The sequence below is a fragment of the Oncorhynchus mykiss genome, chromosome 1, assembly GCF_057628025.1.
Source record: "Oncorhynchus mykiss isolate SJ-2025 chromosome 1, ASM5762802v1, whole genome shotgun sequence".
Taxonomy (NCBI): Eukaryota; Metazoa; Chordata; class Actinopteri; order Salmoniformes; family Salmonidae; genus Oncorhynchus; species Oncorhynchus mykiss.
Window position 1 is genome coordinate 47,754,984 of NC_143022.1, and position 27,507 is coordinate 47,782,490.

General features: G+C 43.3%; 1 long non-coding RNA gene across 1 annotated transcript in view; it reads left to right on the top strand.

Annotated features, from left to right (window-relative positions):
• Positions 1–18,729, top strand: part of LOC149985523 (uncharacterized) — a 509,038-nt gene extending 490,309 nt beyond the window's left edge. Inside the window, exon 3 of the long non-coding RNA XR_016495400.1 lies at positions 18,594–18,729. This is a non-coding gene — a long non-coding RNA (uncharacterized LOC149985523). The remainder of the gene's footprint in view (positions 1–18,593) is intronic.
• The last annotated feature ends 8,778 nt before the right edge of the window (positions 18,730–27,507 follow it).

A 27,507-nucleotide genomic window follows, 5' to 3' on the forward strand; every position in this document is an offset into this window, starting at 1 on the left:
AAGGCTCTGTACGAGAATAATTAGTTCTATGTAATCCTATTGACTTCACACCTCTCTAGAGCAGAGGCTTCTGTTCTGTTCTCTGTAGCTACACTCAATAGCCATTCAAACCTTTCATTATTTTTAGATTTAGTCAATTACTTTGAATCAGTAAATCCACAACCTACCGTTAACTTGAGCAATCATTTCTTACAGTCACTTTCGCTTTTGTCAGGATCACCAATCAAAACACAGACGGTCCCACATGAGTCAGTTATCTGTAAGGTCCATCTTTTGTTTCACTGCTTTTGTACGTCTTTGGTAGAAAGACGTTTCCATGAAAACAGAATGACTAGATTCTATTATTTTCACATGGATGAATCGCCTCTCCAGGAAGCCGGTGATCTAGGTTCTCGTAGGTCGGTTCGTCAGTGAAGGGTAATTATGTTCTCTGTCACCTATAATTTCCAACACCTACTCTCTCCAGGCCTGGAGGAACCTAATGGCTCTCCTCTGGCAGCCCATGTGAACCGCCGTACAGCTCTGACTCAGTTAGTGTTGTCAAGAGATAACCACGAGGCGCTCCTTTTCCCTTTTAGGTGAGTTCCGAGGTAAGACAGGAGCTTCGTACAGTATCTAAATCACACTCAAGTCTTTTTTTTAAATCTCTTGTCAAATCATAAAGTTCAGCTAGCCATTATTTATATAAAAAAAACGTTAAAAACGAGTCCTTAGACTTTCTGTTGAGTGGAGTTGCTCTCTAGCTCCATTCCGTTTAGGTATATTTTTTTTATTGGGAAAGGGATATCTAGTCAATTGTATAACTGGATGCATTCAACCTAAATGAGTATTCTGCCTTTAACCCAACACCTCTAAATTAGAGAGGTGCTTCATCGGCTCCCGGGGAGCAGTTGTTGTTGGGGTTTAACTGCCTTGCTCAAGGGCAGAATTTTTTTCACCTTGCCGGCATGGGGATTCAAAGCAGTGACCTTTTGATTACTGGCCAAAAGCTCTTAACCACACAGGCTACCTCTCGCCCCATATAGCAGAACAACGCTAACAACACTTTTCTGGGGCGGCTCACATTAATGCCACATGATGATGAATATCAGGATCAACTATGCTGAGAGTGGATAGTGGTCCTACCGCTGGCTGATGAAAACACAGCATGCTTAAATCAACAGTTGAAATAATATATATATATATATTTTTTTTTAAGCAGGCATAGTACAGAGCTGAAACAAAAAGAAAAACAATCAGTGCCATAACCTACGTGTGAGTTTAGCGCAACCAATTAAAGTCCTAAGACTCCTCCTCTCCTTTGGACAATCCACCGTGTGCAACTTAAAGCAATGTCCTGGTCCATTTCATTGCAACCAAAGGCATATATACGCACATTTACAGAGGGGGAGTCATTAGCTGTGTCTGACACGACAGTGAACAAAAATGTTCCCAAAGTTCCCTCGTCACCTTGTCTTGTCACCTCCCATCACGCAAGGCGTCGTTTCATCGGGCCGTTCGTTTCGCTCACGCACATTAGCTTAGCCATTAGCCTGCCCTACTATCTCTGCCAATTATCTCCATCTGTATGCTGATGCTAAGGACAGCAAAGGATAATAAGCGTGACAGGCGGTGTAAAATAATGATACACAGATGAAGAGAAGTCCACGTCTTGATGGACAGAACATGAAATGGAAGACAAATGATGTCTCAGTCTCACTCTGCCAGCCCACACACGCCTAGCCCTCCGGTTAGCCTAGACTAGCCTGTTTCTTTCCCCAAGAGTAGACTGTGGAATAAATTGGCCCATGTGATAAGACATCAGCTGAATTGCCTCGTCGAACCCCCTGACTTCACGAACATACCATGTACCTTCATTTATTCTTGATTACATCATGTAAACACTTTCACCTCAGCACTGAGCTCACGGGGCTAGCTGAAGGATGATGCTCATCCCCCCCTCCCCCCCACAACACGACTTCCCTTAACGTCTCACCGACCTTTCCCACTGTGTGTCAATAAGTAGCCTAACCCCTACTTCTCTCTTCGTGAATCCCGAACTGAAAAAGAGGCGAGACCAGACAGTTAAAGACATAACTCGATCTACCCTCTGTCTCACACTAAAAGAAAAAGGCATTCTTACAAGCTGACTCCTAGAGCGAAGTTAATTGAAGATTGCCAGCCAATGGCTAAAACAGAGCATATAGTCAGAACACCATCCTCAGATTGTGCCACAGTCTGCCAAATGCTGATCATCCATCACCACGATGGTATAGGATGTCCCTGGTGTCAGCAGTAATGGCGTTTTCCCTGGGAGGTGTCAGGTAATTACGCATCTTTAGGGTCACACAGGGGTCCCAGCTTCAGGCACATTTAGGCTGTGTTTACACAGGCATCCGAATTCTGATATTTGTTTCACGAAAAAAGATCTGATGTGAAATGATCTGATATGATTGGTCAAAAGACCAATTAGAGAGAAAAAAGATCAGAATTGGGCTGCCCGTGTAAACGCAGCCTGAGTGACGTGATAATATGACATTTGGGCCGGCGAGAAACACATGACATAACATGGGCCATCACATGCCATTCATATGTTGTCTTTCAAGCGGGTTTATAACTTGCGCTAATATGCGTCCTTTGTCTTGATCTTGTCCACATTCTGATTGTGGACACATTTTCAGAAATATGTCTACACAAGTGTCCACATTGTGAACAGATGTCCTGGTCCCACCCAGTATGCAAATATTATTTTTTTCCAAAATAATATTTAGTTTTCATTTTAAAACAAATATTGATGCCATAAGACATAGGTCAACGGGTGCCACCTGTCAAGTATTTTGAAAGGCAGGATAATGATGATTTAAATGGTTTCACTGTCCAGGTCCATCTACAGGACACTTTTCAAATATCCAGACACAATGTGTGCCAGACCCTCTCCAGAGGTGGTCAGGAAGATCTGATCACATTTCAGATCACAATCAGATCACAAAGCGTCTTTTAATCATCTTCACCTGTCTGAAAATGTGGGCACAATCAGGACAAAGGATTCATTTTAGAACCAGGTTTAAACAGTGCTTCGTCATGACATGACTGCATATTGACATCTTCGGTTTCTGAATAACGATAATTTGCATGTATTTAACCCTTATTTTACCACGTAATTTGACTGAGAACACATTTTCATTTACAGCAACCACCCGGGGAATAGTTACAGGGGATAGGAATGAGCCTGGGGATGATTAGGTGGCCATGATGGTATGATATCCAGATTGGGAAATTAGCCAGGACACCAGGGGGTTAAGACCCTATTCTTACAATAAGTGTCATGGGATCTTTAGTGACCACATAGAGTCAGGACACCCATTTAACACCCCATCTAAAAAAAAACAGCACCCTACACTGGGCAATGTCACTGCCCTGGGGCCTTAGGGAAAAAAATAATAGTTGTGTCTTTGATCTCCTCTTTACAGGCTGTTGTCTATTCGTCATGCTGCATGAACCTTGTGGAATCGGCTCAATTATACCTGCTTTGTGCAAATTTGATATTCACATTCACAGAAATTCACACATCCTCACTGTTTTTAGCTTCACTAAATCTAACATGAAAACACTTTCAAGTTGATGGCATTGTTTGAAACGTTCCGTATTATAGTGATCTGAACTGATGAACCTTGCAGATTCCGGTCTAAGAAGAACAAGCTCCATTTGATAAACTTTGTGAATCTGCCAACACAAACATCTTCACACTGCACCATGCTGGATGTCTGTCGGGCTTTACTGTATACTGCTTGTTTGCATCTCCCTATCCTTATTACAAACGTACCAATTTGCATTGCACGGGATAGGTTATCTTTTATGGATGAGGCGAGGTGGATGGTAGTTAGAGAGCAGAGGGGGACTTCTCATTCCCTCAGATTGGGGGGAATATATAAACAGAGTTTATTGTCATGAGCTGGCTTCGGGGGCTGTCATTTTACATTAAACCCACCACATCTAAATTAACACAAATAACAAGGTTCCTGTTTACGTGGTCAGATGAATGCCACATTTCTGCATTACAGCTATCCACCCCATGCCGCCCCTTCCCCTGTGTTTGTCAAGCAGGTAAATTGGTTGGGATGGCAATGGTATAGCGTTAAAACAGACCTGCTGTAATCTTATTCAGTCTGTCATTTAATTCAGAGGACGAGAACACATTTCCTTTTTGTTCACTACGCTCTCGCATTAAAAAGGCTTCATTTTGGAGCTGAATAATTCATGTTTTTTGGGGTGGTTTGTCAGCATGCTGAGGGAGAGGAGCAGGAGTTGTCAGAGGGGAAAGGTGAAAGGTTACACTAGCTAGCTACTTTCAGTAGATTGGCACTAGCTACCTCACTGTGAATGGAGGACAATGAGGAAGAAGGGGATAATGAAGGTAATTTTCACTGTCAATAAGAACAAATGGGGGACTTATTATCCCTAATGGAGGACGTGAGGGAAACACAAGGTGTCACTTTATACCAGGGCCATAGGTCATTAAGTTGTTGTGTCAGGGGCCTTCCCTCCGACACATAGCATATAAAACTGATAAGGCAAAGGATGCAATTAAAGTTAGAGGTTAGGTAAGTCCTACCCCCTCTTGCATGATCTCAATTGCTGACACATGTGCTGGTGAGCAGACTACAAAGCTTATTAACTCAGTATTCTCTGGATGCTCAGTAGCGTGTCTGTTAGGTTCCCCTGCGGCAGTGTGGAGGGCCCTCTGAAAAGCAGAGAGAAGGCGTCAGTGGAGAGACCAGCTCTGACATCCACTTTGAGCTGACTGAAGGTGATCTCCCTGTTAATCTGGCGCTACGCAGAGATGGGCAGTATTTATGTTTACATGTATTTGAAATAGGTTTTTTAATGAATTACTTCTGAGTATTTTGTCATTTGTATTTTCTAAAACTGAATAGTTTTCTATAACAAAACGTGTGTGGTTCACCCTGCATTGGTATCAGAAGTCTGCTAAATGTTTCTGCTAAATGAGCTAAATATAAATGTACAGTCGTATGAAAAAGTTTGGGCACCCCTCCGAGGCTGCATAATAATTTACTCTGTCGTCACAGAAAATGATCACAGTGGCATGCCATTCATTTTCTAATAAAAGCTGAGTACTGGGGGTATTGGCCAGACAAAGACTTTTAGTGTAGCAATATTAAGTTGTATGAAATTGAATCAGATGTGAAAAATAGGCTATGCAAAAATGTGGGCACCCTTGTCATTCTGTTGATTTGAATACCTGTAACTACTTAGCACTGATTAATTGGAACACACAATTGGTTTGGTGAGCTCATTAAGCCTTGAACTTCATAGACAAGTGCATCCAATCATGAGAAAAGGTATTTAAGGTGGCCAAATGCACGTTGTTGTTCTCTTTGACTCTCCTCTGAAGAGTGGCAACATGGGGGCCTCAAAACAACTCTCAAATGACCTGAAAACAAAGATTGTTCAACATTATGGTTTAGAGGAAGGCTACAAAAAGCTATCACAGAGATTTAAGCTGTCAGTGTCCACTGTGAGGAACATAGTGAGGAAATGGAAGACCACAGGCACAGTTCTTGTTAAGGCCAGAAGTGGCAGGCCAAGTAAAATATCGGAGAGGCAGAGGCGAAGGATGGTGAGAACGGTCAAAAACAGCCCACAGACCACCTCCAAAGACCTACAACATCATCTTGCTGCAGATGGTGTCACTGTGCACCGTTCAACAATTCAGCGCACTTTGCACAAGGAGAAGCTGTATGGGAAAGTGATGCGGAAGAAGCCTTTCCTGCACACACGCCACAAACAGAGTCGCTTGAGGTATGCAAACGCACATTTGGACAAGCCAGCTTCATTTTGGAATAAGGTGCTGTGGACTGATGAAACAAAGGTGGAGTTATTTGGTCATAACAAAGGACGTTATGCAAGGCGGCAAAATAACACAGCGTTCCAAGAAAAACACTTGCTACCCACAGTAAAATTTGGTGGGGGTTCCATCATGCTGTGGGGCTGTGTGGCCAGTGCCGGTAATGGGAATCTTGTTAAAGTTGAGGGTCACATGGATTCCACTCAATATCAGCAGATTCTTGGGAATAATGTTGAAGAATCAGTCACAAAGTTGAAGTTACGCCGGGGCTGTCCATGCTCGACAACCATCAACTGAACTGGAGATGTTTTGTAAGGAGGAATGGTCCAAAATACCTTCATCCAGAATCCAGACACTCATTAGAGGCTATGGGAAGCATCTAGAGGCTGTTATTTTAGCAAAAGGAGGCTCTACTAAATATTGATGTGATGTTTCTATTGGGGTGCCCAAATTTATGCACCTGTCTAATTTTGTTTTGATGCATATTGCACATTTTCTGTTAATCCAATAAACCTAATTTCACTACTGAAATATTACTGTGTCCATCAGTTATTTGATAGATCAAAATGAAATTGCTGATCCAAACACCCAATTATTTATAAATGGAAATCATGGAAATTGTCAGGGGTGCCCAAACTTTTTCATAAGACTGTACATGTAAAAGTTATCACAAAGCCTGATAAGTATTAATCTAATGAGCTCCGCCCAGAAACAGTACTGTTACTGAGAATGTTGTCACACCCTGATCTGTTTCACCTGTCTTTGTGCTTGTCTCCACCCCCCTCCACTTGTCGTCCATCTTCCCAATTATCCCCTGTGTATTTGTACCTGTGTTCTCTGTTTGTCTGTTGCCAGTTCTTTTTGTTCATAAAACGTACCCGCGTTTGTTTCCCTGCTCCTGACTGTTTCTTGCTCCTGTTTTCTAGTCCTTGAGTCCCTGAGACTGCCTGCTGCTGTTGTTAGGAATAAACTTTTGTTTCTTCAACTCTGTCTGCATCTGGGTTATACCTCAAACGTCATAAATGTTGTTGCTGTTCGAGCCGGCTACTTGCAAATGTTCTTTTGTATTTGAATTAAATACATTTCAAAATACAAGTATTTTGTAGTTTATTTTGATGCATTGATCTTAATGGTACTGTATTTGTATTTATTTTTATTTAACCCCCTCTTTCTTCCCAATTTCATGATATCCAATTGCAATCCAATTACGATCTTGTCTCGATCTTGTCTCATTGCTACAAGGTGAAGGTTGAGTCACGCGTCCTCCGAAACATGACCGCGCTTCTTAACACCTGCCCGCTTAACCCAGAAGCCAGCTGCACTAATGTGTAGGAGGAAGCACTGTTCAACTGATGACCGCAAGTCAGCCTGCAGGCACCCAGCCTGCCACAAGGAGTCGCTAGAGCATGATGAGCCAAGTAAAACCCCCCCCCCCGGCCAAACCCTCCCCTAACCCGGACAACGCTGGGCCAATTGAGTGCCTCCCTATGGGACTCCCGGTCACAGCCTGTTGTGACACAGCCTCGGATCGAACCTGGGTCTGTAGTGACACCTCAAGCACTGCGATGCAGTGCCTTAGAACTCTGCGCCACTCGGGAGGCCTGTACCTGTATTTTCTCATTGTATTTTGTTATTTTTGCCCATCACTGGCGCTATGGAAACGTGGGATGAGTGACAGGTTAAATAGCATAGCTAATTTCCCTACACAGTGGCTCCCAGTGTGCTGCCTCTACCTCCTCCTAATGATGTCTCTAGAATGACAGCTTAGAATCCTTGGATGATAATGAACCTTACAGATAGATAACTGGACAAATGTACACAGACGTACATACACACACACATACACACTAGATCCTATAATTTAGTACTGTGTTTCAATATCAGTTTCCCACTGATCCCAGAATGAAGTAGAGTAGACAGAGGTTCTCTGTAGGGTGCTGTTACCCCTCGTGGAACAGACAGGCGCCCTCCCAGCTTTGAGGGCTTATTCCTTTGTATCTCAGTTCTGGATGGGTGCCCAAGTGACGGACCATCTTCTCCTGCCATCTCCTACGCTGGCATTTGAAAACCTCCCCAATCCCACACACACACACACACACACACACACACACACACACACACACACACACACACACACACACACACACACACACACACACACACACACACACACACACACACACACACACACACACACACACCACCTGGAGCCAGATGCCTGATCAGCGCTACTCTTCTCCAGTGCCCCAACACTCTGGGAAACAGTGCCAGCATGTGAAATCTCAGGTGACAGTCACCTGGAAGTCTCGTAGCCCCAGAACAGCTGTAGGGCCTTGATTACCTCCCCCTGTCTGCACCGCACAGCACGGCTTTGCACCACCGCCACATCAATCCCCTGTCAATCTCACTCAGCCTTAACCATGACCCACTCAACCACACACACACACACACCCAGGCAGGGGAACACGAGGGAGGGGAGAGGAGAGGGGGGGCTAGTACAGGGGGAAGGGGGGTCGACTGCCAATGGTTCAAATTAATTGCTACATAAGGAAAAATTGAGAGATAATTATTTGCGCTTTCCTGTCATTGCTGCGGAGAGGATGACCTCATTAACTTGCAGCTTGTACACAATTCAATTACCAAGATATGGAAATACATTTTTGATTACTTTGGAGGCCGTAGCGCGATTCATCTCTATTTCAGATGTGGAGTGGGGGGGGGGGGGAGTGCATGTTTGAGTGAGGATGTCTTTGCGTCGGTATTTAATAAAAGATACCAGCTTTGGTCTTCATCCTTTGAGAGGGACTCAGCGAGAGAGTATGTCTATTGTAAGCATTAGGAGAAAGTAAAACATTCCTTTGCACCTTTTGTGGGAGAACGAGAGGCCGACAGCAGGCTACGAAACCCACTCCTCCACTCCTATGAACAGTATCATGTGTCCCTCACTGTTGTCAGATTAAAACAGCTATATTCACATCTCTCTCCAAGATCCAGCCTCTCTATAGGCCCTCATTTCAACAGACGAGCATTCAATCTCTCCGACAGTGTGTACTGTTTCTTTCACTTGTAGGCAACAGAGAGGCTGTTTCTCTTACTTACATTATGATCTCTCGCAATCACTCTCTTTTGCCCCATCTGTCTCTTTCTCTCCTACAACCTCCCAAGGGCAGTAGTTTGACTGATGAGAGAGCCAAGACTTCTTCAAACAGCTTTGTCTCTTTTATGGTTCAGAGTGGCTGGAGAAACCTCCAGTTTCTCCCGGCAGAGAAGAAACGGGCCGTGTGGTGTGCGATTGTTTTACTGAAGAGATGTTGGGGCCTTGATTCCCGACACAGCCCAGAGCACAGACAGACACCGTGCTGCTGGAGTTGTTGATTTGTGTTTGCGTTGATGAGAAGAGAGGAACACATGCCTTTAATCAGATACGGCTGGAGGATCTCCAGCTGTTTCTATCTGATCATATTAAAGTTTCAACCAGTGAACAAAACAGCTACGTCGATGAACGCAATGCACCCTGTTGCGTCACATCAATCGGAGCATGCAGGTTGTTATCACTTAATAGATTTGTCTTTAGTCGTTGTGATTCTGTATAGTTGCGACTTCAACTTCACTGACTTTACTGACAATGTGATGCTGAGAATTCCGATTGGTTGAGACTGGCTACATTGTGCTGCTTTACCTCAGCACCACACGCAGAGGCTTATGGTTTGCATGCTGCATGTATCCCATTTGTCTAATGACATCAGTCGTGGTTAATCTCCAGGTCAAGTAGATCCAGCCTGTCCCACAGGATAATGTGTCAATATTGAAAGAGTTTTCCCTCTAAATATACCTGCTGAGGTGCCACTTCAAACAGGTTTAGATAATCGGGAGATTTAGTGTGTGTGCGAGTGTGCGTGTGTGCGTGCCAGCGTGTACGTGTACTGGGGTGGCTTTTGGCACAAGCCCTTCTGTCTGTATAACTTAACGAGGCGTAAAAGGGTGAGCGCCTATGTGTGCCTTTCGGCAATACGGTGCCTGGTACATACATCTTTTGTTCCGTCTTTTGGATTGTTAATTGTGTATGCCTTGTTCCTCAGCGTGACCGAGTGAGGGTGCCTCTGGGTAAGATATAGATTCAGTCAAGCAGGCATCACCCACAGATGAGTCTCTGTTGTCTTTGCTGTGTGCTATACTGTAAAGAACATACTGTAACCACTATAAGGTTTTTACGTAAAAGGAGACACTATTAGCAGGAATAGATTGTACTTTGGTATGTCCCCCAAACTCAAACGTGTTGTGCAGCCAGCCTGCGGAGGGGAATGAACTTCAGTTTCCTGCCCCCCTGTCGTTCCCCAATGTTGGGGGTGACAGTGTAAGGGGCCAGGGGCAGAGAGGGGCTCAGATGGGCCTACTCAGGCTAACCTCTACCTCCCTGTAGCAAATATGGAACAGAGGAACACCTTAAATTAGAGCACACAGCCCGAGAGAATGAGAGCGAGAGAGAGCTCTGTCAGTCACACATACATACAACCCTTTACTAACCTACGCTATATCACCAAGCACTCTGGGCATCTGACACTCATCCTGGCCTGTTTTTAGAGGCAACAGACACCTTGCCTTCAGGGTTTTACAGAGAACAGAGAGATGGAGTCTGTAATGGGACTACATCTGTTAACATCATGTGAGATAAGATCACAGTTTGGGGGGCAGTGCTCCTGGGGGATGATGGGGCATGGGGCCCCCTCTCCCCCACCTCCCCCTACACTCCCCTCGATCCCAATAGGAGCCAGACACGCGGGCAAGGAGATAGAGGGATGTGGGAGAGAAATAGAGTGGGAGGGAGGGAAGCAGGCTCCAGGCGTTTTAACCTCATTTGTGACAAAAGCCGTATCTTGGAACAGAGCAGAGAGAGGGAAGCAGAGTAGAGAGACTCTCCAGAGACCACTCAGGTCCCTGGGCTCATTTCCATGCAGGCCTAATGAAAATGTTTGGCTTGCTCTCTTAATTAAAGATCATTCCCATTTAAATTCACCAAAGCTTGTGATTTGTACACACATGAGCTCGTTTTAATTTCAAATTAGGGCCTGATTGGCAAAGTCCCTATGCATCTTGTGTCATAGATCTATGCAGTGTATAGTAAAAAGAAGATACATTAATGTTTTTGGACTTGAACAAAATAAGAAAATATATTGCCTCTGTTACTGAAAAGGCTAGATTAGAGATAGTTAAATATTAAGGAAACAGAATACAAATACAGATACATATTTTTTGAACATTCAGTAAGTCAAACATTAGGCTAGAATAAAAAGCTTTTTTAAAATGTAACCTTTATTTAACTAGGCAAGTCAGTTAAGAAAAAAAATATTATTTACGATGGCGGCCTACCCGGCCAAACCTGGACGACGCTGGTCCAATGGGACTCCCATAGGGCAGCCTGGATTCAAACCAGGGAATGTAGTGGCACCTTTTGCACTGAGATGCAGTGCCTTAAACCGCTGCGCCACTCCGGAACTAATGCATGTATGTCTACTCTTCCAAATACAGAGGATGTCTATGTGACAGTGCATTGCAACTGTAGTTATTGTTTGGCGATAGCTGGAAAATGCTTGCTAAAAGAATGACTTTTAGGATCCTTTCAAATACATATTTCTGAATGGGATATGTCTTTTTAGGATATTGTGTCTGCTTTCTTTTGGTGTGTTTGCACGGACCATTCTGAAATTACAAAGCTACTGGGGGAAATTAAGTCAAATTAATGGACCTCCCTCTGTTCTGTCTGTTCAAACCCCATTAAATGATATTGTTAAACAAAAACAATAGTTTTGCTAATCATGCTCTATGCATGTGCATAGTGATTTCCCTGGAGGCTGGGAATATGCATTTTACCAACACAGTAATTCCCTGTGTTAATCAGAAACTGAAAAGGCCTGGCCAATGGATGGAGGATGTAAAACCGTTTGATTTAGAATCAGCTTCGTGCGACCCTCTCGAAATTGGCTTCCTTCCCCTAAAGATGGTTCAAGTTAATTAAGCACTCAACGGGTTTATGATGTTTAAATTAAAATATATCACCCTCTTTGTGTAGCTATCAGGGGAGAGAGCTGCAAGGCTGGCTAATGGGTGTATGAAAATTCATGATGTAAGACTGAGGGGGCGTTTGTGCTGCTAACCCTGTCACTCAGGGTAAGGGTAGCAAATGTGTAGGTTCATAGTACCTCTGCTGCCCAGCAGGGGGAGTAGTGCTCTGTTCAGGCTGTGGAGAATCAGCTCAGCTCAGGGGAGTTTGTTGTTGTGACCAGATGCTTCATGAAAGATTGATGCCGGAATGTGCCCATGTGTCTCTCCGACACACACACACACACACACACACATAAACGCACGCACACACACAGGTACGCAGACACACACACAAACAAAATCACTTTGTAAGCCTTGTTTCTCTTTCAAGCGATACACCTTCTTCTCCCAAACGACAGATGAAAGTGATCTCACGGAAAACTCTGAGAAAACTTCTGATGCCCATTGAATGTCACAAAATTCGTTTTAGACGCCTGAGTTTACGACTTGGCCATTTCTAATACAGTATTGTGTAATGAGGACGTTGAGTTGCAAACATGTCATGGGGACGCATACATTTGCAGATGAAGCCAAAATGCAGTTGATTGTTTCAAGGTAACTCAAGGTAATAACATTCTGTGATGCGAGCACAAACAGAGTTGACTTTCAAATCCTCTTCTGTCGTCCCTGGCATATTTAATGAGAGACAACTTGAAATCCAATAGCATTGGGAGATATGACTAGACCCGAGGAACACCAATGTTTACCACAGATCCTGTCCTCGTGGTCTTTAAATGTGCGGCATGACTGTCCCGTGTGGGGAATGAAAACTCTGTGCAATGAGCTGGGAATTGCTTTGGTTTCGATTTGTTGTTGTTGTTGTTGTTGTTGTTGCTCATGACCCAACAGAAACAAATCAACCATCTTAAAATTGTGCAACCTCTACACATTGTGTCGACATGGCCCTACACTACAGATCTGTAGGTGGTTGCTTTCTTAGCTTTTGCTGTGGATCTTTGAGGGCTTCTATGAAGCAGAAAAGAAGAGGAATGGTCATATGCTAATTCTGTATTTTTAAAAAAAAGGCATTACTACTTACGCCACTTCATTGCTGGCCATCCTTAATGGGGGACTGAGGATATGCCAATCAACAAAATGAAGGTTAAATGTATTATCAACCTGCCTTAAATAACCTTCACATTTCTATTAACAGTATTCATGTCTTTACATATAATCTGCAATAGTGTGATATCTCAGTCATCATTTATTTTGCTTTTTTTTGGCAAATGATTTGAGTGGCAAATTAGGTGTCCGTGTGTAAGCCGGTGTATAGGTGTACAGTGAATGGAGGCTAAGGGGGACGCTGCATCCCAATATGGCGACCTAAGTATGAGCAAATGGGTGTGTCAAAAGGAAAGGAGTATGGACAAGTGGGTGTGTCAAAAGGAATGGAGTATGGGCAAGTGGGTGTGTCCAAAGGAAAGTAGTGAATGTGTGAAATGGAGTGGGTGTGTTGAAAGCAAAGTAGTGGGCGTGTGGAAATGGAGTGGGTGTGTTGAAAGCAAAGTAATGAGCGTGTGGAAATGGAGTGGGTGTGTTGAAAGCAAAGTAGTGGGCGTGTGGAAATGGAGTGGGCGTGTTGAAAGCAAAGTAGTGGGCGTGTGGAAATGGAGTGGGTGTGTTTAAAGCAAAGTAATGAGCGTGTGGAAATGGAGTGGGTGTGTTGAAAGCAAAGTAGTGGGCGTGTGGAAATGGAGTGGGCGTGTTGAAAGCAAAGTAGTGGGCGTGTGGAAATGGAGTGGGTGTGTTGAAAGCAAAGTAGTGGGCGTGTGGAAATGGAGTGGGCGTGTTGAAAGCAAAGTAGTGGGCGTGTGGAAATGGAGTGGGCGTGTTGAAAGCAAAGTAGTGGGCGTGTGGAAATGGAGTGGGCGTGTTGAAAGCAAAGTAGTGGGCATGTGGAAATGAGTGTGTGTGTCCAAAGCGCTCTGAAGGTTTTGATTGAACTGTGTTTCTTTTCTGTTTACTACCACGCAATTACCATACATTTGAGCTAATGTATTGCACAGTGGTGGCTGGTGGAAGGAGCAATAGGAGGACACTTATTGTAATGACTGGAATGGAATAAATGGAACGGAGGCAAACATGTGGTTTCCATATGTTTTGATACTGTTACATTTATTCCATTCCAGACTTTATAATGGGCCCATACTCCTATAGCTTCTCCCACCAGCCACCACTGGTACTGCAAGAGGTTGGACTTCTCATGATAGGTGTACTGTTGCATCCTGCGTTGTATGCATGTGCTTACTGTGACTGTCACCCTGATATTGGCTACTAGGTAGCTACAGTAGCGCTGGACAGTAGTGAAACATTTAAAAAGTTATCCTTTTTAGTTAAATAAAACTATACTAAATACAGTATATTCACAGGTCACCAAATAATTGATTAAAACACATTGTTTTGCAATAAAGGTCTACAGTAGACTCAACAGCCCCCTTTAGGGTAGCACCATGTTGTAGCCGGAGGATAGCTGGTTCTCATCCTCCTCTGGGTACATTGACTTCAATACAAAACCTAGGAGGCTTGTACGGTGACAACGATGTAGGCTGTGTGTAGCGGTTAGCGATTATGATATGAAGGTTTGGCTTGGAAAGGTTTTTTCGCCTGGTCACAGACAGCTGTTGTGTACTGAAGTCCACAAGCAAAGGGAAAGGGTGAGAGGAGTAGAGCTCGTAGATGCGAGAAGACATTATCCAACGATCAAAGGGATCATGCTGTTTGTGTGTGGCTGCTATGAAAATGAATTGTGTTTGCTTGTGATTAGGGGTGTATTCATTCCGCCAATTTGATTAAAAACACATTTCTTAAATGGATGAAAATGGGATGAAATGTGGATAAACATCCCTGAATTTGTCCAACAGAATCTCTTGTTTGCAACTGTTGGAATACTGATTACACCGTAAGCACCATTGTGCAAGACAGTATTGAATGTGACCATGTCTGTCACCTTGATTACAGCATTTTCTCTCAACCTGTGCACCTACATCGTAAACTATCATTCATCGGCTAGGTTGTAGCAACCTCATGAAGGGTATAGGAGAAATTTGAGCATTACGTAGTAGCCTAAACCAATCGATGTTACATTGAGCTGGTTGAATAGATAGATAAATTGTAATAGATAAAAGGTCAGGCTCATAAAAATACTAATCCTCCCTGATCTTAAACGGCACCGACCGCCACTGGTGTGTATGTATCAAAGCAATATCTACACTGAGTATACCAAACATTAACAACACCTGCTTTTTCCATGACAGACTGACCAGATGAATCCAGGTGAAACCTATGATCCCTTATTGATGTCCCTTGTTCAATCCACTTCATTCAGTGCAGATGAAGAAAAGGAGAAAGGTTAAAGAAGGATGTTTAAGCCTTGAAACAATTGAGACATGGATTGTGTATGTGTGCCATTCAGAGAGTGAATGGGCAAGACAAAAGATTGAAGTGCCTTTGAACAGGGTATGGTAGTACCTGTATGTACCTGGTGCACCGGTTTGTGTCATGAACTGCAACACTGCTGGATGTTTCATGCTGAACAGTTTCCGTGTGTATAAAGAATGGTCCACCACCCAAAGAACATCCAGCCAACTTCATTCAACTGTGGGAAGCATTGGAGTCAACCTGGGCCAGCATCCCTGTGGAACTCTTTTGACACCTTGTAGAGTCCATGCCCCAACGAATTGCAACTCAATATTTGGAATGTGTTCCGATTGTTTGGTATACACAGTGTACATGCTTATCAGTATTAGTTATTTATTGTGTAGGCTGCTATCCTACTTTAAATAAAATCATGGGAGGGAAAACATTCTCTACCACTGCAACATGACCGTGAAGCTGCCAAGTAGGAAGCACCTCTCAGTGGACAGCAGACTGTCAAGTCTACTCCTGCTCCAGCTCTCGACGTTGCCAGTTAACTAACCACTGGTCCTGGCAACCCATCATCACGCACACCTGGCAACCATCATTACGCACACCTGCTTCCCATCATTAGGCACACATGGACTTTATCAATACCCTAATTACTGCCAATTTATTTTGCCCTCAGTTGTCATCAGTCCTTAGGTTTTATTGGTTTTCTCTCACGTTCAGTACGCTTCCCATGTTTGTTCTTTTGAATCGGTTCAGTATTAAACTCTGCTGCTGCAACTGCTTTCTGACTCCCGGCGTTTACATTACACAGGCACGTCGAAACAACACCGGGTGCACTGGTCGCCGGCTTATCGACTCGTTGTGTAGCCCAATCAGCCACACAAAACGGAAACAATTCTGCACAATTAGCAATGTAAAGCACTTAAGTAAAAACACTTTAAAGTTCACCTAAAGTCATTTATTAGGGGGTTTCTGTACTTTACTTTTGATATTTTTCACTACTTTTATTTTACCATATTCCTAAAGAAAATAATGTACTTTTTACTCCATACATTTTCCCTGACACCCAAAAGTATTTTTTTGAATGCTTAGCAGGACAGGAACATTGTCAATTTCACGTTTTTATCCCTGGGCATCCCTACTGCCTCTGATCTGGAGGACTCACTAAACAACAAATGCTTATTTTGTAAAATAGTGTTGGAGTGTGCCCCTGGCTATCCCTAAATTTAAAAAACAAGAAAATCGTGCCGTCTGGTTTGCTTAATATAAGGAATGTGAAATTATTTATACTTTCACTTTTGATACTTAAGTGCATTTGTGACTCGTTTCAGGAAACTATGCGTATGTTGACTCATAGAAGAGGCGCTTGAACAAACGTTACAAAAAAATCTAAATCAGTTTTTTTGGCAGAAATGTCTTCTGGAACATGGGAACTTTTATGTGCCTACATAACAAACTTGTATGCAATCTGTACATACAAATACAATTATTACATATCGAGCCTAGATGGTTTAGTCACAGAAAAAGGCAGGAACCTTCCCGCTATCCATGATCGGCTGAGATAATGGATGGGCTGGACAAATGCGGGAGATGAGTTCGGATCTGTGGCACACTTCTGTCAATTGCATGAGCTGGCCAGTATGTGTAGGTAATTGTTTCTAACGTGGCTTTTTATATATATATATCACGTAGTAGAACTGAAAAAGTGTTGTTCTCCACTTTCTGGAAGTGGAGAAGCCTGGTGGAAATAAAATATGATAGCTAAGGACATGGAGAAAATGGTGGTGTTTAATTGCAAATATGCAGAGCAGTGGAGGCTGCTGAGAGGAGGACGGCTCATAATAATGTCTGGAATGGAATCAATGGAGTGGTATCAACCACATGGAAAACACATATTTTGATGCCATTCCATTGACTCCATTCCAGCCATTATTATGTGTCGTCCTCTCCTCAGCAGCCTCCACTGATGCAGAGGGCTGTTGTATAAAACACTTGTCTCCGGATTACATCTTCAAACTAACGGCAACCATGGCATCTGTGACAGAGAGGGAGAAGCGTCCATCCATGTTAATTGGTAAGATAGTCTAGCTTGCTACATTTTCAGATATTATATGTTTCCAATTTCGTCAGAAAGTCATTTTCATTTCAAGTTAAATTGTACTGTTAGATAGCTAGCTAACGTTAGCTGGCTGGCTCGCTAGCTAACATTACGTGTATGGTCTATCTAGTAATATTATTTGTATCTCAGAGCCATTTGCATTGCTAGTTATTGCCCAATGTTAACTAGCAAGCTAACATTGAACCTGGTTGGTTAGCTACCTGCAGATTAATGCAGGGTAGTGAGGTTATGAGTTGGGATTATGGTTGTTTGTTTAGCTAGCTACATGTCTAATCACAAGACTGAACTATGCAAGTAACCATTTCACTACAACTTCTGTATCCTGTAAATTTGACAAATAAACTTTGATTTGATTTGATATTGTATGTGTTTACCAGAGATGGTAATGTGAAGAACATGACCTGCACCAAAGTCAAATTATGATATAACGTTAGGCCAACGAGACAATGTCTAAGTAAAAAAAAAATATTGTAAATAATGATCTTGTTGTGAGTTTATTTTCCTGTAATAATGAAAGACAAATGAGAAAAAGTGAAGATGTTGTCAGCTATATGATATGGTCATTATTTGAACTGGCTAGCCAGCTAACTTAATGTTTGTTAGCTAGCTAACAAGCTGGAAACTATTCATAACATTGTTGATAACGTTGCTTTTACTTGCCTGGTTAACTAGATTGACATACCAAATTCATTTTTAAACAGGTGGGTTTATTGGTGTTAAAATTCACTAGTTATACTGTTTTGGACCACCAGGCTGCTGATGTCATACAGCCTGTAGTTTTTGTGTTTATACTTTTTCATAACGACAAGTTTGATGCCAGATGACAATAGAATGTTCATGATGTCACTGCGACAACTGTCGATAGACGTAGTATGAACCAGCCTTTAGTCTTGAAGTCTTTGGTTGTTTAGTACATGGCCTCATGTTAATCCTTAAGGAGATGGGTGAGGCTAAGTCTTTAAAGGGTGTGAACGATGCTGAATGAGAAGAGCTCTCAGTAGGTTTACAAAACATTCAAGGGCCATTTTTAAAAAAGTGAATTTACAAGTTGATCAACTCTCAAAGCAGAATTACTTTCCCATTGTTCCTTAACTGCAGTGTATGATATATACTTTTCTAGCTCTGTCTTTACCTTTTTTTACCCTCTTTTTCTCTCCAATTTAGTGGTATCCAAGTGCTAGTTACAGTCTTGTCTCATCGCTGCAACTCCTGTACGGACTCGGGAGAGGTGAAGGTCGAGAGCCGTGCGTCCTCCGAAACATAACCCAACCAAGCCGCACTGCTTCTTGACACAATGCCCACTTAACCCGGAAGCCAGCCGCCCCAATGTGTTGGAGGAAACACCATACACCTGGTGTCTGTGTCAGCGTGCACTGCGCCTGGCCCGCCACAGGAGTAGCTAGTGCGCGATGGGACAAGGACATCCTTGCTGGCCAAACCCTCTCCTAACCCGAACGATGCTGGGCCAGTTGTGCGCCGCCCCATGGGTCTCCCGGTTGCGGTCGGCTGCGACAGAGCCTGGACTTAAACCCAGAATCTCTAGTGGAACAGTGAGCGCTGCGACACAGTGCTTTAGACCAGTGCGCCACTCGGAAGGCCCCGTCTCTACTTTTATCCAATGTAAAAAAAACACCATTTCAAATTTGGCCTCATAAGACCGAATCAAGCCGGTTGGGCACATTTGAGCAATTACATTTACTTTTGATACTTAAGTACATTTAAAACCAAATACTTTAAGACTCAAGTAGTATTTTACTGGGTGACTTTCACTTTTACTTCAGTCATTTTCTATTAAGGTGCTGTATCTGTGCTTTTACTCAGGTATGACAATTGGGTACTTTTTCCACCACTGCCAATTAGCTGATTACCTTTCCATACACCTACTTCTTTCGACACAGCCACTCATACACCGACTCCTTTCACCATATTGGGCTGCAGCTACCCACACTTGGAATGGAGACCTGTGGGTTTACCCTGGTGAAGGACACCTCCTCCTCCTTCCCTTATACGTGGGTAACGTGGTGGAGGCAAGCTCAGATGGAGAGGAGAGGAATGTGTCAGCGGCAAGGAGATGTAAAAAAGACACGCACATACACAAACACACACACAAACACACGCAAAGAAATAGTACACACTCATGCATACACATAGACCTGCAAACCTGTAAAAAAAGTTAAATATTGGATGAATTTTAGATATTGCATTTTAGACTTTTGATAAATGCTATGTTTAGTTTCGTAGAGGTTAAACCATTGTGATGCACGTGATACACATGCTTATACAGATGGCAGAAGTTTCTTATTATTTCATTTCTAAGATCCTCAGCAAATGTGGGTTTAATTTGACCACATTGTGAACCTTGCTGTAATTACAAAACCTTGGTTATCAATGTGTTTAAACACTTTAATTTCAATCCCCCAAAACTGTTTTGTAAGCCTTTTCCCCTTTTCTCATTTAGTCAATTGACCTTGACTGTGCCAGTACAGTCCTGGCAACATTATCCCCTCTCCCTCCCTCTCTCTCCCTCTCCCCCCGCTCTCCCACGCTCCAAGGTTTAAAGTCCCATCAACAAAATTATCCCAGTATCCTGATTGCAAGAGCAACTGCCCTACGTGGATGAGGCTGCATCAAATATTAATATTCAAATTAAAATATAATTTATTACATTATCTCGCTCTTCAGACCGACTCAGTCATTTTTATGTGAGCGGTGTGATTTACATAGACGTTGGAGGAAGACCTGTCCACGGTCATTAAATTAGCCCTGGCTGAATAATCAGATAGTTATCTTCAATTGAGGAGCGTGAGGAAAAGATAACTGTATGCTCAACTGCTCCGGAACCACACTACACCCACAGTGAATTGTCCAGACACATACTTTTTCAGAGAAAATATTGCATTTTACGGTGCAACTCTGTTTAAGAGGCATATGAATACTGACCTTTAATTGACAGCCAACGGATGTGCTCGCTCTCTCTCTCTTGCTCGCTCTCTCTCTCTTGCTCGCTCTCTCTCTCTTGCTCTCTCTCTCTCTCTCTCTCTCTCTCTCTCTCTCTCTCTCTCTCTCTCTCTCTCTCCATCTCTTTCTCCTTTCTCTCTCTCGCTCTCTCTCCCCCAAATAGAGGAGCCCCGGCTGTGTCAGATTGGGCAGAAGGTCTCGCCCTCTCCCCAGTCACAGCCTCTCTCAGTGGGACATAGCACTTAGAGTCTGAAACCTCCTCTGCTCCGACCCCTCTGCTAAAGTGCAAAAAAACCTCATTTGCATTTGTGTTGTAGATTTAACCCAAATTAAACTCGCTTTGAATCACTGTGTCTGAACATGTATTGAGCAGCATTTCCTGTGAAAGCCGCTGTTCATATCTTTGACAACATAACACGATCCAATGACTTAAAAAAATCGGGTGCAATTTTACAGCTTGTCTCAGAGGTCAAGGTTCACCTATTTACCGACATGGGAATCTAATTCAATCAAACGCATTGCCCTTATTTTCTCCCCTTCCGAGGGATGACGTGCGTCTTGGATCAGGAGAAAATAGCAATGCTTGACCTGGAGAGTGCCGCTCCTTTCAGAGCGCCTGTCATCACCAGCAGCAGTTTCTCAGCTGCAGGCGGCCGATCCACTGTGTCCAGGCTTCAAGCAAAGAGAAGGAGACAACGCATTGTTCAGCCTATAACAAATGCTGACAACTACCCGGTAATTAGATGGCGGTAATTTCCCTGAATGGACCTTAATTACAGAGGAAATGGTAGTCCTCCATTGTTTTGGTGGAGCATGGGGAGCATCCCAATGGGCCAGCCTAAAGAGAAATGTGACGCGGGATGAGGAGATGTGAGAAGTTGTCATCATTTCTCCTCCTCCTGTAGTTAGCAGCCCAGGGTTATTATCAGGGGACTCTTAATCACTGACCTGCAGTAAGCTATTAATTGTAATCCTGCAAATTAAAGATAATTCTAATTAGCTGGCACTGGGGATATAACTCATGTGTTTTTGCGGGTTCGGGAGACATGGAAGATGAGAGGGATGTGTCCTGTGCATAGTCAAACGCTGGTTTTCAAGACGCTCTCGGGTGGTAACAACAGAGGGCTGGGTAAGTGCTTGGGCCTTACACGGAACCAATTTCAGATCCAATAGGATTGTCATTATTACGATCACATCGCTCTCCTCTACTTACATTATTATTCCGTGCTTGAATTCCCTTGAAGATATTTCTACAAAAAATGTGGTTTTAATCCTGAAAAGCAAATAGACTGTGCACGGTTTTACTGTAACCCTGGCATATCTTTTAAACGTTAATTATGAACACGGTATTACATATTTCTGAGCACTATTATAATCTGTTGTCTATACTTAATCTTCAGAAAATCTCAGACTTCACTACTTTATCAATGTGGATATCACCAACACCAATTTGACCGTATGGGGTGGTGTCCTGGACACATATTAAACCTAATCCTGGACAAATAATAATTGTCAATGCATACAGTGGGGCAAAAAAGTATTTAGTCAGCCACCAATTGTGAAAGTTCTCCCACTTAAAAAGATGAGAGAGGCCTGTAATTTTCATCATAGGTACACTTCAACTATGACAGACAAAAGGAGAAAAAAAATCCAGAAAATCACATGGTAGGATTTTTTATGAATTTATTTGCAAATTACGGTGGAAAATAAGTATTTGGTCACCTACAAACAAGCAAGATTTCTGGCTCTCACAGACCTGTAACTTCTTTTTTAAGAGGCTCCTCTGTCCTCCACTGGACCTGTATTAATGGCACCTGTTTGAACTTGTTATCAGTATAAAAGACACCTGTCCACAACCTCAAACAGTCACACTCCAAACTCCACTATGGCCAAGACCAAAGAGCTGTAAAAGGACACCAGAAACAAAATTGTAGACCTGCACCAGGCTGGGAAGACTGAATCTGCAATATGTAAGCAGCTTGGTTTGAAGAAATCCACTGTGGGAGCAATTATTAGGAAATGGAAGACATACAAGACCACTGATAATCTCCCTCGATCTGGGGCTCCACGCAAGATCTCACCCCGTGGGGTCAAAAGGATCACAAGAACGGTGAGCAAACATCCCAGAACCACACGGGGGGACCTAGTGAATGACCTGCAGAGAGCTGGGACCAAAGTAACAAAGCCTACCATCAGTAACACACTACGCCGCCAGGGACTCAAATCCTGCAGTGTCAGACGTGCCCCCCTGCTTAAGCCAGTACATGCCCAGGCCCGTCTGAAGTTTGCTAGAGAGCATTTGGATGATCCAGAAGAAGATTGGGAGAATGTCATATTGTCAGATGAAATCAAAATATAACTTTTTGGTAAAAACTCAACTCGTCGTGTTTGGAGAACAAAGAATGCTGAGTTGCATCCAAAGAACACCATACCTACTGTGAAGCATGGGGGTGGAAACATCATGCTTTGGGGCTGTTTTTCTGCAAAGGGACCAGGACGACTGATCCGTGTAAAGGAAAGAATGAATGGGGCCATGTATCGTGAGATTTTGAGTGAAAATCTCCTTCCATCAGCAAGGGCATTGAATATGAAACGTGGCTGGGTCTTTCAGCATGACAATGATCCCAAACACACCGCCCGGGCAACGAAGGAGTGGCTTCGTAAGAAGCATTTCAAGGTCCTGGAGTGGCCTAGCCAGTCTCCAGATCTCAACCCCATAGAAAATCTTTGGAGGGAGTTGAAAGTCCATGTTGCCCAGCAACAGCCCCAGAACATCACTGCTCTAGAGGAGATCTGCATGAAGGAATGGGCCAAAATACCAGCAACAGTGTGTGAAAACCTTGTGAAGACTTACAGAAAACATTTGACCTCTGTCATTGCCAACAAAGGGTATATAACAAAGTATTGAGATAAACTTTTGTTATTGACCAAATACTTATTTTCCACCATAATTTGCAAATAAATTCAGAAAAAATCCTACAATGTGATTTTCTGGATTTTTTTTCTCATTTTGTCTGTCATAGTTGAAGTGTACCTATGATGAAAATTACAGACCTCTCTCATCTTTTTAAGTGGGAGAACTTGCACAATTGGTGGCTGACTAAATACTTTTTTGCCCCACTGTATGCATTGACAATTATTATTTGTCCAGGATTAGGTTTAATCCGTGTCCAGGAAACCACCCCGAGATGGTCAAATTGTTATTATGTATTAAAACGCCCCAAAGAGTTCAATTACCTTAATAATGCCTGAAAATGTCTCTCTGAGTATCTCACAAACCTTTCAAATGGACCAAATCTCCCATAAAGCACAGCGGTTCTCCAGCTTTGACCTTGGTGTGCAGAACTCTGCTGGGAGAGGGTGTGCTTCCTACTCTGACCATTATGGTTGAAACTCAGAGGCTTTTATCTAGCTCTATAAATATTGACTGAGCCTACCTGTGCTCTCCCCCAGTGGAGAGGGACTAGTTTCCACTCAACCCCCCAGCCCCACCCCCAGCCCCCAGGGGCAGAGCCATTGCCTGGCCAGGCTAAATGCTCTGACTCCAACTTACATGGACCTAAATACCCTCCCTGTGTCTGAATCCCTCTGGGTGTAGGTAGGGTTCTTCATGGATGGCTGCCGGTCTGTCATCAAGGTGACACCAAAGGTCACACCACTGTAAACTTCCATCACATCTCCTCTCACCGTTGGCCAGTGCCACTTTCTTGCTGGGCTACTGGTGGCATTCAATGGGTCCACTGGGATGGCCTAAGATGGCCTGTTTGTGGCGCGATAACATCCGGGCTTCACACTTTGGATGGTACAACTTTGGACATTGCCAGCGAGACACTACGTGGAACTAACGGAAAGGAACCTGCTCAATGACTGGTAAACATACCACATTTACACACACATTCATACACATGAAATGTTCTGAAATCTCATATTGAGGTGTTTTTATTGACATAATGTCCAATAAAACAGAGTTTTGCATGTATAGGGTGTCATAATCAGCTAAATGAACAAACATTTAGATGGTTCAACCGAATCAGCGTAAAAAAAAAAAACTCTGGTAATTAAAACACTGTATTATCTCAACGGTTTTAATTTCATTCAGACCTATCTCATTTCTCCCTCCTATCTAATTCAGCTCACTGGCACTGGCTGTCAAACAGACAAATGATATGACATAAAACGTCGCTAATCACTTCGGTGGAGGAGAGCGGTTAAAAAAAAAAAAATAGGTTGAGCAATGAGCAGAGATGAAGGAGATATTACTATCAGAACCCATAATTAACAGATAGACATGAGACAATAGCTCCCCTGACATGATGTTAGCAGCCTGGATAAATGTGTCCCTTCTCAACATGAATATTTCAGACGGAGCAGGAGTGTGTGTGTGTACAGTGTGTGTGTGTGTGGGGGGGGGGGGGGGGGGGGGGGTGGAGTGGCAGAGACTGAAATGAAATGAAAGAACTTGATTTCATTAAAGAACAACGTATGTTCCGAACCATGCATAGTTCATTTTGGAGCAGGATCTTGGCTGTGCTCTTCACTAGCTCTGCCCTGAAGCCAAACAAACCCTTTCCGTTCTGATTTGTGTTGAGACACCATACAGATATGCATCGTTACACTCTGGAGGGGCGCGGGGACATTTTACTACATGTGCGACAGTAGTTAGATTGCCCTCTTAACCAAATGAAGTAAAACAAGGCCACTTATGGTGGTTGATAGGAAGTATATTGCGCTGTGTTGTCCTCAGAAAAATTCTACAAATATGACTACGAGTCATTAAAACCAGCTTCATCATTGACACCATGAACATGTACTTTGTTGCGCAGGCAAAGAGATACATCATAAAAGGAGGGGTTGTCAGGTCTATGTTTGCGCGCTTGTGTGAATGTATGGACATGTACCGTATGTGTGATTCAATTCAACACCAAATAATGCATGACATTGAGACTGTATTCTCCTCTGCTATATGTTGGGACAACTGATTGTGTGCTTCAGAGAAAGTCAGATCAGCGTTTAGTGGAACGGACCCCAGTCCCCCGTCTGAACCCCACCTGTTCCGGACAGTATTGTATCTCCCTGGGTGTCTACGGTGGTGTTAGAGACCACTCCTTGTCTGCACAGTGATATTATTCATCTCACGAACCCACAGTGAAGTAAACACAACACGGACAGTTTAGGTTAACACCATGTCAGTTGGGCAAAACACACGGCCGCTATATAGATCTAATTGTGACGTGTGATTTCATGTTGCTTTGTGTGTTTCTCATTTCCACAATATGGATCAAAGACAACATAACGGACACAATCAGACCCAAGATCTCACTGGTACCCGAACAGACTATCGAAACAAATACAGCTAGGGATTCTGTCAGGCCCATTGACAGTGCTTTCTCGTAAGAGTTGTCAATTTAGATTGTTGACCGCTGTCAACTCCTAGTTTCCTATGTAGTATCTGGCTCTACAGATAATATAACAAACCTGGCCTAAATGTCTTGAAATAATTATTCCTCTAACCAGGTTACTACAATCCAATTTAGGGAGTTAGGGACGCTAATATTTTCAGAGTGACAAGTGGTGATTAAATGGGCTGAATTTAATATAATTTAAGCCATAAATGTGTTAATAAGGCTTGCTCTGGAATTCAGTAGAGGTCAGAGGTAAGGGTGAGCTGGCATGTTTATGGCAAGGTATAAATTCACCTCCGTTCCAGGCAGATCACCTTTCCCAGGACAAACATAGAGTGTGAGGACAGATGATAGGAGAACAAGACTTCCCTTGCCTACCACCCACTATATCTCTGACCTTTTCTTCTACAGTGGTTCGACAGCAGACAAGGGCTCTCAGGAAGTAAAGGCCACTCAGGAGAGTAATGCAGGGCAGGCATTCCCCTCAGACCAGGAGATGAGGAAGTAGGCAGGGTCGCCCTATATCGACTGTCTGTTTTCTGCTCACACTACCTTCACATTCTCTCTCTTCATCTTCTTGCTTCGACCACACTGTTTGCCCTCTTCTTTCCATTGCTGCCACCTCCCTGCTTCAGCTACTTCTCTCTTTCCTCCTCTTCTCCTCTCTTCCCGTATTCTCGGTCTCTCGCCTCATTCCCTCTCCAACCCTCTTTTGCCTCCCTCCATCGCTGCCTCCCTCTCTCTCTACTGTTGCCATTAATGAACGGAGCGCTGCTCCAGCCCAGCCATTTAAGAAATGTTAATGAACTTCTCGTCAAAACGCCACTTCTTTTTTTTAATCACTACAGTAAAATGGAGGCAATCACAAGATCCTCCTTGTGACATTTTCAAGCTTCCCTCTGTCTGCTCCACTTGTGAGAAACAAATGGCGCTGATGGGGGCTATCGAGATTGAGTTTTTTCACCAAGTCATTACTTCTGTCACCGGCGCCCATTTCCAAATTGAAAAATCTGAAACAATAAATGATGGCTAAGCAGTTAATAACTGTTAAGAAATCACATTTGGAAAATTGCATTTAAGCAATAACCTTTTCTCCCTGTAATTAAATGACAGAAAGGTCCCCGCTTTTTAATTAAGTCAGCAATTTATAGTTATGAAGCCGTACTTCACTATGCAGATTAGTGGCTGATAGGTCACAGAACACCCTGTCTGCTTTTTAGTGGAGCTGATCTGGTAATTACTCTGCTGTTCCACAGTGACCATACTGAGCCTCCACATTACAGCCCCCCACCACACAAACACACACCCATGCAGGCAGGCACGCGTTTAAACACACACACAAACATGCATATTTACACATACACATTAAGACACATACGCACACACACACACGCACACATGCGCTGCTCCTCATGCTCTGTGACGTAAAACCAGGATTAGTCAATGCATTAGTCAATGGATTTCAAAATGAGGGGCATCAATGGAGGGAATAATGTTTGAGGAAGTATGCATGACTGGATGAGTCTGTGTGCGTTCTCATCTGTTGTGTGTGTGTGTGTGTGTGTGTGTGTGTGTGTGTGTGTGTGTGTGTGTGTGTGTGTGTGTGTGTGTGTGTGTGTGTGTGCACAGCAAATTTCCCAGCAATCTGTAGTACAGGTAGATTTTTTTAGAATTGTTTTTCATATGCATGTACATTGATTAATTGATTCATGTTTTTA